At 39.4% G+C, this 16,182-nt stretch overlaps 1 long non-coding RNA gene across 1 annotated transcript in view; it reads left to right on the top strand.

The window, feature by feature from the left end:
- Positions 1-16,182, top strand: part of LOC116411490 — an 18,234-nt gene extending 2,052 nt beyond the window's left edge. Inside the window, exons 2-3 of the long non-coding RNA XR_004223133.1 lie at positions 11,892-12,065; positions 16,019-16,182. This is a non-coding gene — a long non-coding RNA (uncharacterized LOC116411490). The remainder of the gene's footprint in view (positions 1-11,891; positions 12,066-16,018) is intronic.

Genomic DNA, 16,182 nt, shown 5'->3' with positions numbered 1-16,182 from the left:
ACAATGAACATCTATGGAAGGGACTATTTTACAGCTCGCCTCCAAGATAAAGAATGTATGTGCTGCACAGTGCTCCCAGCCATACCTGTGCCATTGCCTTACAGCAGGGGACCCCAACCCTTCTTTCTCGTGAGCCACAGTCAAATGTAAAAAGACTTGGGGAGCAACACAAGCATCATAAAAGTTCATAGAGGTGCCAAATAAGGGCTAAGATTGGCTATTAGGCAGCCTCTATGCACACTATCAGCTTACAGGAGGCTTTATTCTGTAGTAAATCTTGTTTTTATTCAACCAAAACTTGCCCCCAAGTCAGGAATTCAAAAATAACTACCTGCTTTTGGGGGCACTGAGAGCAACATCCAAGGGGTTGGTAAACAACATGTTGCTCACGAGCCACTGGTTGGGGATCACTGACTTACAGGATCTGCAGTGTATTGCTCTATTTGGTGCTGTTTGAACAGATATGCTAAAATAAATGTTTGGCAATATGATTAAGAAATAGAGAGAAGATCAAGTCTGTTTAGTTTGACTCATTCAGGGAAACCTTTTCATACCACAGTGACTGGCACACCTTAAAAAGCATTTTATTGTGTTGGCTATTGCAAATTCTAGCAGGGTTGTTCACCTTTAAGTTAACCTTTAGTATGACAAAGGCATTAATATTCTAAGATAATTTGCAAATGTTTTTCATTTTTGTGATTTTCAGTTGGTCAGCAGCTCTCCAGTTTGGAATTGCAGCACCTATCTGGTTAATAGTATCTTGTTTACTCTAGCAACACGGCAATGGTTTAAATGAGAAAATAGAATATGAAAAGAGAGGGACTGAATAGAAACATAAGGAAAAAATAATAAAACTGTAAGCTCACAGAGCAATAGATTTTTGGCTGCCAGGGTCAGTTTGAAAACTGAAAAAACATAGAAGAGGAAGGCAAATAATACAAAAACTATACAAAATAAATTATAAAGACACATTGCAAAGATGGTAGGAATAGGACATTCTACAACTTACTAAAAGTTAACATAAAATTGAACCACCTCTTTAACTCTTTTACTGCCAAGCACGTATGGCATACGTGCTGGCAGTAAAAGGGCTTAAACGCCAACGACGTGTCTCATACGTCGTTGGCGTTTAAGCGCTGCCCTCTGCAGCGGCGGCATGTGCCGCCGCTGCAGAGGGCTTCTAACAATGACAGCCCCCCTGGGCAATGTGCCAGGGGGGCTGTCATCAGGGTCCTGCGAACCGATCGCTCGCAGGACCCTCCAGGAAGCAGCAGATGCGATCGCATCGCATCTGCTGCTTCCTGCTTCCTCCCTCTCCCCCAGCGCCGGCCCAAATGACGAAGGAGGCGATCGGTCTTCAGGAACAGGTAAGGACTTTTTTTTTTTATTGCATTTACACACTTTTACACACTTATACACACATTTACATACATTTATACACACTTACATACATTTACACACACTTACAGCACACATTTTAGCATTTTTTTATTTTATTTTATTTTATTTTTTTTTTCATTTTTCACACTTTTATACACTTATTTACACTCATATACACACTTACACACTATCACACAACTTTTACACATGTACACACATGTATACACAAACACTTTGGGTTTTTTTTGTTTTGCTTTTTTTTTTTTTTTTTTTTCATATTACCACTTTGTTTTTATTTTCTTTTACCTAAAAACTGTTTATTTTGACAGCGTAACTATTGGATCAGATATTCTGGCCACTAATTACACTGTCATGTAACTTATTTTGTTGTTTCACTGATTTGCACAATTTTTGTGGTTTTATCACATTTTATCCCTATATAAGTGTTCCTGATCTGTTTTTAGCGTAGCTTTGCCAGGTGTAACTTTGGTGTACAAAAATAACTTTACCTATTTTGAATTCATCAGAATGTGTACTTTCCAAAAATATATGGTTTTCTGGGGGTCACTGTATAGTTAGGGGGGGGTTACTGCACATAATACACTGACGGGGCTCTGTGTGCAAAAGCTGAGCTGGCAGGCGAGAAATCCTTATGCGCTATTTTCCTTTAGGGTTCAGTACATACCGCAGACTTTGGTATATCTATGCATATTGGGCATCAAACTGTTCAGTAGGCCTCTGGTGTTCCTATTTGGGGTGACTTGCCTTTGTACGCAAGAAATTGTGTGAGATAAATGCGGCAAATTGCAACATTTTTAGGCGATTTTCTGAAATCTCATAAAAACCGATAACTTTAGGAAAGCTTTGCGGCTTGGTACTTTGGTGTAGAAAGGACTCTTTACCCTTGTTGGATTTGTCAGAATGTGTACTTTCCAAAAATATATGGTTTTGAGGGGGTCTCTGTATAGTTAGGGGAAGTTTTGGCACATAATACACTGACAGGGGGCTCTGTGTGCAAAAGCTGAGCTGGCAGGCGAGAAATCCTTATGCGCTATTTTCATTTAGGGTTCAGTACATACTGCAGACTTTGGTATATCTATGCATATTGGGCATCAAACTGTTCAGTAGGCCTCTGGTGTTCCTATTTGGGGTGACTTGCCTTTGTACGCAAGAAATTGTGTGAGATAAATACGACAAATTGCAACATTTTTAGGCAATTTTCTGAAATGTCATAAAAACCAATAACTTTAGGAAAGCTCTGTAGATTGGTACTTTGGTGTAGAAAGGACTCTTTACCCTTGTTGGATTTGTCAGAATGTGTACTTTCCAAAAATATATGGTTTTGTGGGGGATCTGTATAGTTAGGGGAAGTTTTGGCACATAATACACTGACAGGGGGCTCTGTGTGCAAAAGCTGAGCTGGCAGGCGAGAAATCCTTATGCGCTATTTTCATTTAGGGTTCAGTACATACCGCAGACTTTGGTATATCTATGCATATTGGGCATCAAACTGTTCAGTAGGCCTCTGGTGTTCCTATTGGGGGTGATTTGCCTTTGTACGCAAGAAATTGTGTGAGATAAATGTGACAAATTGCAACATTTTTAGGCAATTTTCTGAAATGTCATAAAAACCAATAACTTTAGGAAAGCTCTGCAGATTGGTACTTTGGTGTAGAAAGGACTCTTTACCCTTGTTGGATTTGTCAGAATGTGTACTTTCCAAAAATATATGGTTTTGTGGGGGATCTGTATAGTTAGGGGAAGTTTTGGCACATAATACACTGACAGGGGGCTCTGTGTGCAAAAGCTGAGCTGGCAGGCGAGAAATCCTTATGCGCTATTTTCATTTAGGGTTCAGTACATACCGCAGACTTTGGTATATCTATGCATATTGGGCATCAAACTGTTCAGTAGGCCTCTGGTGTTCCTATTTGGGGTGACTTGCCTTTGTACGCAAGAAATTGTGTGAGATAAATGCGGCAAATTGCAACATTTTTAGGCGATTTTCTGAAATGTCATAAAAACCGATAACTTTAGTAAAGCTTTGCGGCTTGGTACTTTGGTGTAGAAAGGACTCTTTACCTTTGTTGGATTTGTCAGAATGTGTACTTTCCAAAAATATATGGTTTTGTGGGGGTCTCTGTATAGTTAGGGGAAGTTTTGGCACATAATACACTGACAGGGGGCTCTGTGTGCAAAAGCTGAGCTGGCAGGCGAGAAATCCTTATGCGCTATTTTCATTTAGGGTTCAGTACATACTGCAGACTTTGGTATATCTATGCATATTGGGCATCAAACTGTTCAGTAGGCCTCTGGTGTTCCTAATTGGGTTGACTTGCCTTTGTACGCAAGAAATTGTGTGAGATAAATGCGACAAATTGCAACATTTTTAGGCGATTTTCTGAAATGTCATAAAAACCAATAACTTTAGGAAAGCTCTGCAGATTGGTACTTTGGTGTAGAAAGGACTCTTTACCCTTGTTGGATTTGTCAGAATGTGTACTTTCCAAAAATATATGGTTTTGTGGGGGTCACTGTATGGTTAGGGGAAGTTTTGGCACATAATACACTGACAGGGGGCTCTGTGTGCAAAAGCTGAGCTGGCAGGCGAGAAATCCTTATGCGCTATTTTCATTTTGGGTTCAGTACATACCGCAGACTTTGGTATATCTATGCATATTGGGCATCAAACTGTTCAGTAGACCTCCGGTGTTCCTTTTTGGGGTGATTTGTCTTTATCTGATCTTTATCAAGAAATTGTGAGAGATAAATGCGGCAAATTGCAACATTTTTATGCGATTTTCGAAAATGTCATATAAATCTGCAAACTTAGGAAAGCTTTACAGCTTGGTACTTTGTAGCAATAAGAAATATTTACCCATTATAGATTCGGGGGGATGTGTATTTTCCAAAAATATATGGCTTTCTGGGGTGAATGTACTTTTTTTGTAGCATTATCCCACATAAAGGATGTAAATGTGTTGATTTTGCAGGAGCTGAAATGATAGATCATATGGGGGTATGTTCCCATTGGGGCCCCTACATGCCACATACTTAGGTAAACCTATACATATTGGGCATCAAACTGTTCAGTGGACCCCTGGCGTTCAAATTCAGGGTGTTTTATCTTGGTACCTAATGCTATGTGGGAGATAAGATGCTTCAAAATGGAAGCTTTGAGGGGATTTTTGGAAATGTCATCAAAATTGCTAACTTTAGAAAAGCTGTGCGGCTTGGTACTTTGGAGTAGAAAGACATGGGTACCCATTTTAGATTCGGGGGAATGTGTACTTTCCAAAAATATATGGCTTTCTGGGGTGAGCGTACTTTTTTGTAGCTTTATCTCACATATAATGATGTAAATGTGTTGATTTTGCAGGAGCTGAAATGACAGAAATGACAGTATATATGGGGGTATGTTCACATTCGGGCCCCTACATGCCACATACTTGGGTAAACCTATACATATTGGGCATCAAACTGTTCAGTGGACCCCTGGTGTTCAAATTCAGGGTGTTTTATCTTGGTACCTAATGCTATGTGGGAGATAAGATGCTGCAAAGTGGAAGCTTTGAGGGGATTTTTGGAAATGTCATCAAAATTGCTAACTTTAGAAAAGCTGTGCGGCTTGGTACTTTGGAGTAGAAAGACATGGGTACCCATTTTAGATTCGGGGGAATGTGTACTTTCCAAAAATATATGACTTTCTGGGGTGAGCGTACTTTTTTGTAGCTTTATCCCACATATAATGATGTAAATGTGTTGATTTTGCAGGAGCTGAAATGACAGAAATGACAGTATATATGGGGGTATGTTCACATTGGGGCCCCTACATGCCACATACTTAGGTAAACCTATACATATTGGGCATCAAACTGTTCAGTGGACCCCTGGCGTTCAAATTCAGGGTGTTTTATCTTGGTACCTAATGCTATGTGGGAGATAAGATGCTTCAAAATGGAAGCTTTGAGGGGATTTTTGGAAATGTCATCAAAATTGCTAACTTTAGAAAAGCTGTGCGGCTTGGTACTTTGGAGTAGAAAGACATGGGTACCCATTTTAGATTCGGGGGAATGTGTACTTTCCAAAAATATATGGCTTTCTGGGGTGAGCGTACTTTTTTGTAGCTTTATCTCACATATAATGATGTAAATGTGTTGATTTTGCAGGAGCTGAAATGACAGAAATGACAGTATATATGGGGGTATGTTCACATTCGGGCCCCTACATGCCACATACTTGGGTAAACCTATACATATTGGGCATCAAACTGTTCAGTGGACCCCTGGTGTTCAAATTCAGGGTGTTTTATCTTGGTACCTAATGCTATGTGGGAGATAAGATGCTTCAAAGTGGAAGCTTTGAGGGGATTTTTGGAAATGTCATCAAAATTGCTAACTTTAGAAAAGCTGTGCGGCTTGGTACTTTGGAGTAGAAAGACATGGGTACCCATTTTAGATTCGGGGGAATGTGTACTTTCCAAAAATATATGACTTTCTGGGGTGAGCGTACTTTTTTGTAGCTTTATCCCACATATAATAATGTAAATGTGTTGATTTTGCAGGAGCTGAAATGACAGAAATGACAGTTCATATGGGGGTATGTTCACATTGGGGCCCCTACATGCCACATACTTAGGTAAACCTATACATATTGGGCATCAAACTGTTTAGTGGACCCCTGGCGTTCAAATTCAGGGTGTTTTATCTTGGTACCTAATGCTATGTGGGAGATAAGATGCTTCAAAGTGGAAGCTTTGAGGGGATTTTTGGAAATGTCATCAAAATTGCTAACTTTAGAAAAGCTGTGCGGCTTGGTACTTTGGAGTAGAAAGACATAGGTACCCATTTTAGATTCGGGGGAATGTGTACTTTCCAAAAATATATGACTTTCTGGGGTGAGCATACTTTTTACTAGCTTTATCCCACATATAATGATGTAAATGTGTTGATTTTGCAGAAGCTGAAATGACAGAAATGACAGTATATATGGGGGTATGTTCACATTCGGGCCCCTACATGCCACATACTTGGGTAAACCTATACATATTGGGCATCAAACTGTTCAGTGGACCCCTGGTGTTCAAATTCAGGGTGTTTTATCTTGGTACCTAATGCTATGTGGGAGATAAGATGCTTCAAATTGGAAGCTTTGAGGGGATTTTTGGAAATGTCATCAAAATTGCTAACTTTAGAAAAGCTGTGCGGCTTGGTACTTTGGAGTAGAAAGACATGGGTACCCATTTTAGATTCGGGGGAATGTGTACTTTCCAAAAATATATGACTTTCTGGGGTGAGCGTACTTTTTTGTAGCTTTATCCCACATATAATAATGTAAATGTGTTGATTTTGCAGGAGCTGAAATGACAGAAATGACAGTTCATATGGGGGTATGTTCACATTGGGGCCCCTACATGCCACATACTTAGGTAAACCTATACATATTGGGCATCAAACTGTTCAGTGGACCCCTGGCGTTCAAATTCAGGGTGTTTTATCTTGGTACCTAATGCTATGTGGGAGATAAGATGCTTCAAAGTGGAAGCTTTGAGGGGATTTTTGGAAATGTCATCAAAATTGCTAACTTTAGAAAAGCTGTGCGGCTTGGTACTTTGGAGTAGAAAGACATGGGTACCCATTTTAGATTCGGGGGAATGTGTACTTTCCAAAAATATATGACTTTCTGGGGTGAGCGTACTTTTTACTAGCTTCATCCCACATATAATGATGTAAATGTGTTGATTTTGCAGAAGCTGAAATGACAGAAATGACAGTTCATATGGGGTATGTTCACATTGGGGCCCCTACATGCCACATACTTAGGTAAACCTATACATATTGGGCATCAAACTGTTCAGTGGACCCCAGGCATTCATATTTAGGGTGTTTTATTTGGTTACTTTATGACCTGTAGGAGATAAGATACTATAGACTAGAAGCTTTGAAGCGATTTTTAAAAAAAATCACAAATTTTGATAAAAACCAATAACTTTAGGAAAGCATTGCGACTTGATAGTTTGGAGTAGACAGACAGTTGTGCCTATTCTGTATTCCCCAGAATCTGTTCTTTCCAAAAATGTACAATTTTCTGCGATAAACCTTCTGTTAGTGGAATTTTGGCCTTGAAATCCAAAGTATGCAGTTTTTTTGGAGCAGTGCTTTGGGAATTTGGTAGTGTACTGCTGGGAGTTTTTGACCTATACAAGTGAGAAATCTCCATAAAACTATATATATTTGGTATTGGCACGTTCAGGAGACATGGGACTTTCCAAATCAGTTGTATATTCGTGCATAAAATAATTTTTGTTTCTAGTATGTGTGATTATATTATGGAAAATTTGATTTTTTTTGCATTTTTAGACATTTAGAAGCCTATATCTTGTTACAGAATTGGAATTACACAAAAATTCTACCATATTTTGAAAGCTTAGGTTGTTCTGAAAAAAACGATATATTGTTTTCCTTGGTAAACTAAAAGTCCCCCCGAGGAAAGGCCCCTAAAGTGAAACAGTGCAAAATGTTCAAAAACTGTCTGGCAATACAAGTTCCGCTTTGACCAAAATGGCTGGCAGTAAAAGGGTTAAAGGACAAAGACTGTAATTCCCTGGGGGGAATTTGCCAATCTGTTAGGTACCCTCCCCCTCCAGCTTGGTGTCTGTTCCTAATAACAAAGTGCCACCATCTTCTCTCTCTTTACCTTACCAGTGGTACCTTTAGCTGTCCAGGACCAAATGCAGTCAAGTAAAAATAATTGTGAATGCACGTGGTCCTGTACAGCCAAGTTCTTCCAAGGTAGTAGTTAATTCTACTGCCAGTACAAAGATTAATAGACCAGTAATGTGAGAAAGTGAAATTTGTTATTTTTTACACTTAAAAGCTTGTTCCTGTAGATCTACCACCTACAAATAAATCATTTCTTGACAAAAAATGTCCTGTTTTATATGAGAAAAGTTTTTATTTCAGTGTGCTGTAGAGAGCCACAACGTGAATTTGATCTCTGTTTATTCTCATGTGTAAGAACTAAATATATTAGGGCTCATTTGCAATTGCAACCGCAGTTGCAGGCGTACAAATATGGATGCAGTATGTCCGGGACTATATAGGGGCATAATAAGATTTTTAAACAGGCCTAACCGCATGTCCATAGTACAGGTATAGGATCCATTATCCGGAAACACATTATCCAAAAAGTTCAGAATTACGGAAAGGCCATCTCCCATAGACTCCATTTTAAACAAATAATTCTAATTTTTAGAAAGTATTTCCTTTTTCTTTGTAATAATAAAACAGTGCCTTGTACTTGATCCAAACTAAGATATAATTCATCCTTATTGGATGGAAAACAATCCTATTGGGTTTATTTAATATTTAAATTATTTTTTAGTAAATTTGAAGCATGGAGATCCAAACTATGGAAAGATCCCTTATCTAGAAGACCCCAGGTCCCAAGCATTCTGGATAACAAATCCCATACCTGTATTTGGATATCTGTTGCTGACTACTTTGTGTGCTCTCTCATAAGCATGCTTCTGTACACGCCATACATTTTGCATACACGGATACTCGCTTGCTAAACACATTTCTCATTTTACTTCCCATATCTAAGAGGTCTAAAGACCTTGGCCACCATCCAGTTTCAGAGTTTATAACACCCACAAAGTATCTTGGACATAAATGTTGCACACAGCAGCATTCTACTTTGCCCATTTCAAAATAAACATCTTCCTTGTAGATTCCGCTTTCTTGCCCTTTCTTCATAAAAATTAATATCACCACCATCTGGTGCCTAATGGACGCCTTCTAAGTCCACACTAAATAAGTAATTAGAGCTTGTTTCCTTTTTTTAGGAAAAAGGTATCCCTTCTACTACCTCATCACTGTTAAGATGTGAGAATACACTTCATCTTTCATTTATGTCTAATGTCCAATATTTTTATTATCACTCATCCAGCCACCAACACCATTTCTAAAGTCCCTCTGTTGGTTTCCTATTACAGGTGGCCATACACAGTGCAATGTGCTCATTTGGCGACCTCGCCAAACAAGTGGATGGTCTCCTGATATGTCCACCTATGGTGGGTGATCTTGTGTAATTCAATCTTTTGGCCCGATGCAGTCCCCAATCTGACAGGAAAATGAAACCTACCCGATCAATATCTGGCCAGATTTTAGGCCAGATATCACTCGGGTAGGCCCGTCAGACGTGCCCATACATGGGCAGATAAGCTGCCAAACTGGTCAGAAGGACCAGAATCGGCAGCAGAAATCTGCCTGTATATGGCCGCTTTAAGTGACTCATAAAACAATAATGACTAATGATGCCTTGGAATTTCATACCTATATTCCTCATCTTCTCTTCAAATAATACCATGTATCTTCTAAATCTATTCCTTTCACACATAATACTTCCCAACTGCTTTGTGTCTATGTAATTCCCTACAGACAAAACTCTATAGTGATTTTTTTTTTTAAAAAAAAAGCTTTCTTTAAAAGCACTTTCCAAAGAAAGCATCTAGTTGCACTCATGGGATATACACCAACCCCCACATGCCTTGCCTTATTGGTTGGCTCTCGTCTTCCTAGATTGGAGATGTGCTTTGAGTTCTGGGGATTGATTTGCTTTAGTATTCATGTGAACCACTTTGCATTGATTGTCCTTTTGCTTTCCATGTCTTATTGGTGTGGCTTGAAGTTTCCCATTAAAGGGATAGGGCCATCAAAATAAAACGTTTCCTTTGGGGGGGGGGAATATGGTGTACTTTACATCTTAGACTTATGGCACACTCGAGCACATGCTGGAAAGCACCCCAATTTACCCTTAGTAATCCAAATGACTTGAATAAGAAATTACTCACAGCACATTTTCAAGCCACAAAATGCTCACGTCAGCAGAAGAAAGCAAGGGTTGATTCTTTTTTAACCAGCCAAACACTGCCTGCTAAAATGTGCCCCTGTTTCTGTAAGGCAAAAAAATGATATGCATAATTCTGGTTTGCATTGAGGAGATTGTATTCTGGTACTCTTCTGAGTCTTTTATTGCTTTCAGGGAGAAAAGCAGTTTATTTGTGACTATAGTATTTCCCATGCTTTCCAGCTGAAGTAGTTACAGGTAGTGATGAGCGAATCTGTCCCGTTTTGCTTTGCTGTAAAATTTGCAAAACAATCAGAAAAATCATGAATCAGCGGAAAATCTGCAAAATGTTTTTGTCACCCGACTCTTTTTTTGTTTCCCATTTCTTTTTTTTTTTTCGTGACCTCACCCAATTTGATGTGTAAGTTTCTCGCAAACAATTTACCAATGGCGAAATGCAGAAAGTCGCTGCGAATCCATGCCTGGCGAAAAAAATTGATCATCACAGGTGATCATGGGTGTTTTGACCACTGCTGTTCTCCGTGAAAACAGTTTAGTAGTTGAAACCCAATGTGCACCATAGCCCTTAAGCTAATGGCAAATCTATGCACATACACGTATACATTTTTACATCAAAATCCCCTCTGTGTGTGCATTGACAGGCTGATCATGGATCCTGTGCACACATACAGGTGTGGAAGGCAGTGGATTGGCTTTTCTATATCTAGATATACAGTCATATGAAAAAGTTTGTGTAAAAAGAAAAACTCTAAAACAACAGAGAAGCAATTGCAATGTTTTAATGTTTACCAGTTCATGTTTATGGATTTTTGTAAGGTTTTTATGGCACCAGAAAGTACATAGTAAAATAAATTGTAGGTAGCAACCTGAGCCTATAATATATCATCATCTGTAATGTACCACTAGTGGTTTTGCATAGCACTGCACGTGTAAGGGAAATGTTATGCCAGTGTCTATTTAATTCCTTACAGACATAAACATTCATGAGTCTACAAGGTCAAACTGGAGCTTGATTTTGAATGGTGCTAAAAGCAATGCATGGGATTAAATATGAGTTCCTAAAAATGTTACAAAAGTTACGACTGAAAAGTGTGCAAACATGAAAATAAATCCTGTGTAGTTCTCCAGGGTTGAGATTAAAATGCCTAAAAAGAAAGAAAATGGAAAGTTCTCTATAATTTCTTAAAAATGTTGTTTCAAATTGGAGTATAAAATGTATCTTTCAGTGTTTGCAGAGTGCTGAGGGTAGATGCATAAATGTCAGTATTCATGTTTGCTTCTATCACGACTTTTTACAACATTGCATTTTTTCCCCAAAAAAATTCAATCTCAGTCCACCTCCAATGCAAGGTTTTGGCACAATGTAGTTCTGGTGTCTCTGGTGGTGTGAATCCTGTTGTGGTGTTCATCTTGAAGGGTGAGGCGGTTGTTCTGGAAGTGGTGGGAGTGGTCATTGCAGGGTTTTGTGCTTTCTATTGTTCTTTTTGATGGATGCTTCAGCCTCAGGTGCCTCTGTCTTTCCAGTTAGGTAAGGTACTTGCTTACTGTGTTTTTATTATTATATTACTGTATATTATTATCTATTCTTCCTTCCTTCTTTTTCTAGTATTCATTCTCTATTTTTTTTTTCTATCCATCAGCTGTCTTCTCTTGCCAGGACATTGCTCTAATAAGAAGCAGAGGAAGCTTCCAGTGTTTTTACTGTTATTAGACTCTGGATCCACGGAAATGTTGACAGGTCTGCAAGAAGAAGCACAGACTTTTGAAGCCTGCTGTTTGATGATTGTTTAAGCCCTAAGAGATCCAATGAACAGGTGAGTGACCAAGCCCACCAAGACCTTTGCTCAAGTCCTGGTCAGTGGATGCTTTGTACACTTCAATTTCAGGCTTTTTCATCTCTTTGGAACAAAATATGACTAGTTAGAAACTGTTCCATGTAGATTCTTACTTTCAAGACTTTTGTTGGTCATACCCAAATCATTCAGGGTACGAAAACTCTCACACTGAGAATTTTTTTGATGGCAAATCATTGCTACTTATGGCCTGTTTAAGAGGTACTAAACCCTGGTGCACAGCACTGCTCAACCAAACTTTACGCAGCTGCTGCTGGACTACAAATCGCAGAATAATGTAACATATAATAAGGTTGTGGCATATAATAAGGCTGTAGTCCAGCAACATCAGGGTTGTATCCTTAAAGCAATATTGCGCAATAAAACTTTTCCTAAACATTTCTCCAAATCTCCAGGGCCAGCAGTTGCATTAAAATGCAAAAAGTCCTCCAATAAGAATCCCAGCTGATCTGTGTAAACCTGACTCCCTGTTCTTTGTTCCTACAATTGGAGTTGGGAGCTTTAAGGTGGCCACACACGTGGCGATTTGCGATCTTTCTCAAAAGATCGTTCAATCAGCCACTAACCGTTCAGGGCTGAAACGGCAGATAAGGAGGTAGAAATAATAGGATTTCTGCCTCCTTCTGCCGATTCAGCCCGGAAGGCAGATTTTGCTCAGGCACCTTTTATGGCGCCCGATCAAAATCTTTTAACCTGATCGACCGATATCAGCAGCTTCCTGTGATATCGGTCGCCTTGCCAACTTGCCATACACGCACCGAATATCGTACGAAATGAGATTTCGTACAATATTATCGGTGCGTCTATTGCCAGGTTTAGGGCTCTGGCACACGGGGAGATTAGTCGCCCGCGACAAAACTCCCTGTTCGCAGGCGACTAATCTCCCCGAGTTGCCATCACCTGCCATCCCACCGGTCGCCGGTGGGATGGCACACGCGGTGGTGCGATTTCGGGAAATCGCCGAAGTTGTCTCGCGAGGCTTTTTCGGCGATTTCCCGAAATCGCGCCGCCAGAGCCCTTAACCACAATTTCCCTGCACTGAACAAATCTGTCCTTTATCCCCATGTCTCACATAATGAAGGAAAAAAGTTACATAATTATCTCTATATGTAAGATAACAGCAAGATGCCTGACACAGTGCTGGGAATTAGTGTTCTCATTGGTCTCTTCTCCTGCACTTATAATGAGGTTTTTAGTCAGCAGAATGTTCACTGGTAAATTTTCTTGCATCTATAATTATGTTTTTCAACAACTTCCATTGCAATACTAGGGGGCGCAGTGGGACAGTGTTATGATTGGGTTTACAACCCATTTAACGCTTGTTAATTCACAGTTTTCGTTATAGCTGGGTGAATAGTAAAGATGTAGAGAAGGTAGAAATCTTGAATAACTAGTAAGCACCAAATCTTGCTAAAATGCTGCCAGAAAATGATAGAGATGAGGTCATTTATATTACAAAATGTGTTGGAAATACAGCTCTCTGGAGCATTTTGTTAGGAAAATGATTACTAATAGTAAAAGTACTAATTTAAATACTAATATTTAAATCTGTGTTAATTTTAGATATTTATGTGGCTAATCATTTTGTCTCATTTGGATTAGTCCACCTGCAGAAAAAGCTGACAGACAGACAGACAGATTATGAATTAGTTTTATTCATATACCATGCTTGCTAAACATCTCTATCAGTCATTTATTGGAATGTGTTGGACACTTGATATGTTTTATTCTTAATCATCATGCTATTTTTTATTTCTCCTTATTTTATGGGTAATAAATACTGGGAGTAATTAGCGATGAGGAAATGGGATGGAGAACTGTTATGGAACAACTGGGGATGGAACGTTAATAAACAAGGAATATAGTGTGCTGTGTTCAGTAATAATTTATGGTTTTGTGCAACCCATATAACATAGTGGCTCTACATTGGTAGGTTGTGTGCAAGTTGCAGCCCAACCAAGGGCACATATCAGTCAATTACTGGACAAAGTTCTATCTTTTACTCCAACACTTCTTCCTGTTACAGTTAAAGGGGCTGTAAACCCAGTCATAACACTGTCCCCCTGCGCCCCTAGATTTGCTGTAGAAGTTGTCAAAAAATGTAATTATAGATGAAAAAAAATCACCAATGAGCATTCTACTAACTAAAAACCTCATACGTGCAAGAGAAGAGAACAATGGGATTACTGATTCCCAGCATCATTTCAGCCATCTTGCTGTTATCTTACTTATAGAGATAATGGTGTCACTTTTTTCTTCATTATATGACACTGGAATCAGACATAGGGATAAAGGAGAGACTTGTTCAGTGCTGGGAAACTGTGCTTAAAGCTCCCAACTCCAATTGCAAGAACAAAGCAGCTAAGTAAAGTTTGGTAGAGTTGTGCAGTGCACCAGGGTTTAGTTCCCCTTTAAAGCTGCATTATTTTCATTATTTTGTCATGTGATCTCTGAGGGAGCACACAGACCATCACAAAATGGTGGCTTAATTTAAAACATGTAAAAGAGCAATGTTTACTGATTTATATTCCAGTTTGGTAAGATTCTTTAATTGGTCACTTTACTATTTGTTTGTTAAGTATTCATTCTGAAGGTACAATTTTCCTTTAAGTTTCACCTCATTCAAAGTCTAGAGGCAACCTGACACTGCTAAACAAACAGAAGGAACACATGACTATAGAGGTCATATTTCAAAATGGAAGGCAGGATGCAAAGTGTAAAAAACGAGTGCAGTCTGCCATTTTTAATGCACTTTGATCTTCAGTATGATGCAGGTGCTGCTCCAGATGTCTGCATGATGATTGTGGTCAATGGTTACACAGCAGCACTCTGTGGGCACATGGACAGATCATTTTAAAAGGTAGAGTAGGAGGCATAACAGTGGCATACAGAAATGGCAAACTGCTTGGGCCTCCTTTATTAACAGCCAGCTGTGTTTTTCTTGCCAGTAAGCTATGTGTTTTAAACAAGAATAAAATGTGCTGCTAATAAACTGGTTCAAGTTAACTGGGTCAAGTATAAAAATAATTTAGAAAAGCTTATTGTTTAAAGGGGATGTAAACCCTGCTGCACTGCACTGCTCAACCAAACTTTTACTACGGATCCCAGAATAATGTAACATATGATGAAGGTTTTCAGTTAGGCATCTTGCTGTTATCTTACACATAGATAGAATTATTTTTTTCCTTCATTATATGACGCTGGAATCAAACACAGCGATAAAGGACAGACTTCTTCAGTGCTGGGAGACTGTGAAATCTTCCAACTACAATAGCAGGAACAAAGAACAGGGAGCCAGATTTAAGGTGGCCATACACGCACCGATAATATCGTACGAAACCTCGTTTCGTACGATATTCGGTGCGTGTATGGTATGTCGGCGAGTCGACCGATATCGCAGGAAGCTGCTGATATCGGCCGACTCGCCGATCGGACCAGTTGGAAAATTTTGATCAGGCGCCATAGAAGGCGCCTGATCAAAATCTCCCTTCAGAGCTGAATCGGCAGAAGGAGGTAGAAATCCTATTGTTTCTATCTCCTTACCTGCCGATTCAGCCCTGAATGGTGTGTGGCACATCTGACGATGTTTCGTGCGAACGATGGTCGCGCGAAACATCGTCAGATCGCCACGTGTATGGCCAGCTTTACACAGATCAGCTGGGATTTTCATTGGAGGATTTTTCGCATTTTCAAACAGTTGCTGGCTGTGGAGATTTTGGGAAAAGTTTTGGAAAATGTTGTTGTCCAATATTGATTTAAGAATACAACCCTGATGTTGCTGGACTACAACTCTTAGAATGCCTCTACCTTCATCATATTTTGAAGGCATCCATTCATGCAACTCTAACAAAGTTAGAAGAGTTTTGAAGAGTTGCCAAGTAACCCCACAGCATTCACACCTCTGTGAGTTTCAGGTGTCACCTCTCTGAAGAGTTACAAAGTGCCATTGTGATTGGATTGATGGAAGAGTACATATGATGAGGAATTCCCGTACCAGTCAGCTGAACTAAAGAAGCTGCTCGGATGAGTAGTGAAACGTCTTCAATGATTACCTAACAAGTCCAGTTGCTTTAAATTT

This window comes from Xenopus tropicalis, chromosome 6 (assembly GCF_000004195.4).
Source record: "Xenopus tropicalis strain Nigerian chromosome 6, UCB_Xtro_10.0, whole genome shotgun sequence".
Lineage (NCBI taxonomy): Eukaryota > Metazoa > Chordata > Amphibia > Anura > Pipidae > Xenopus > Xenopus tropicalis.
The sequence above is the reverse complement of the archived record's forward strand: the minus strand, read 5'-3'. Positions and strand labels throughout refer to the sequence as shown.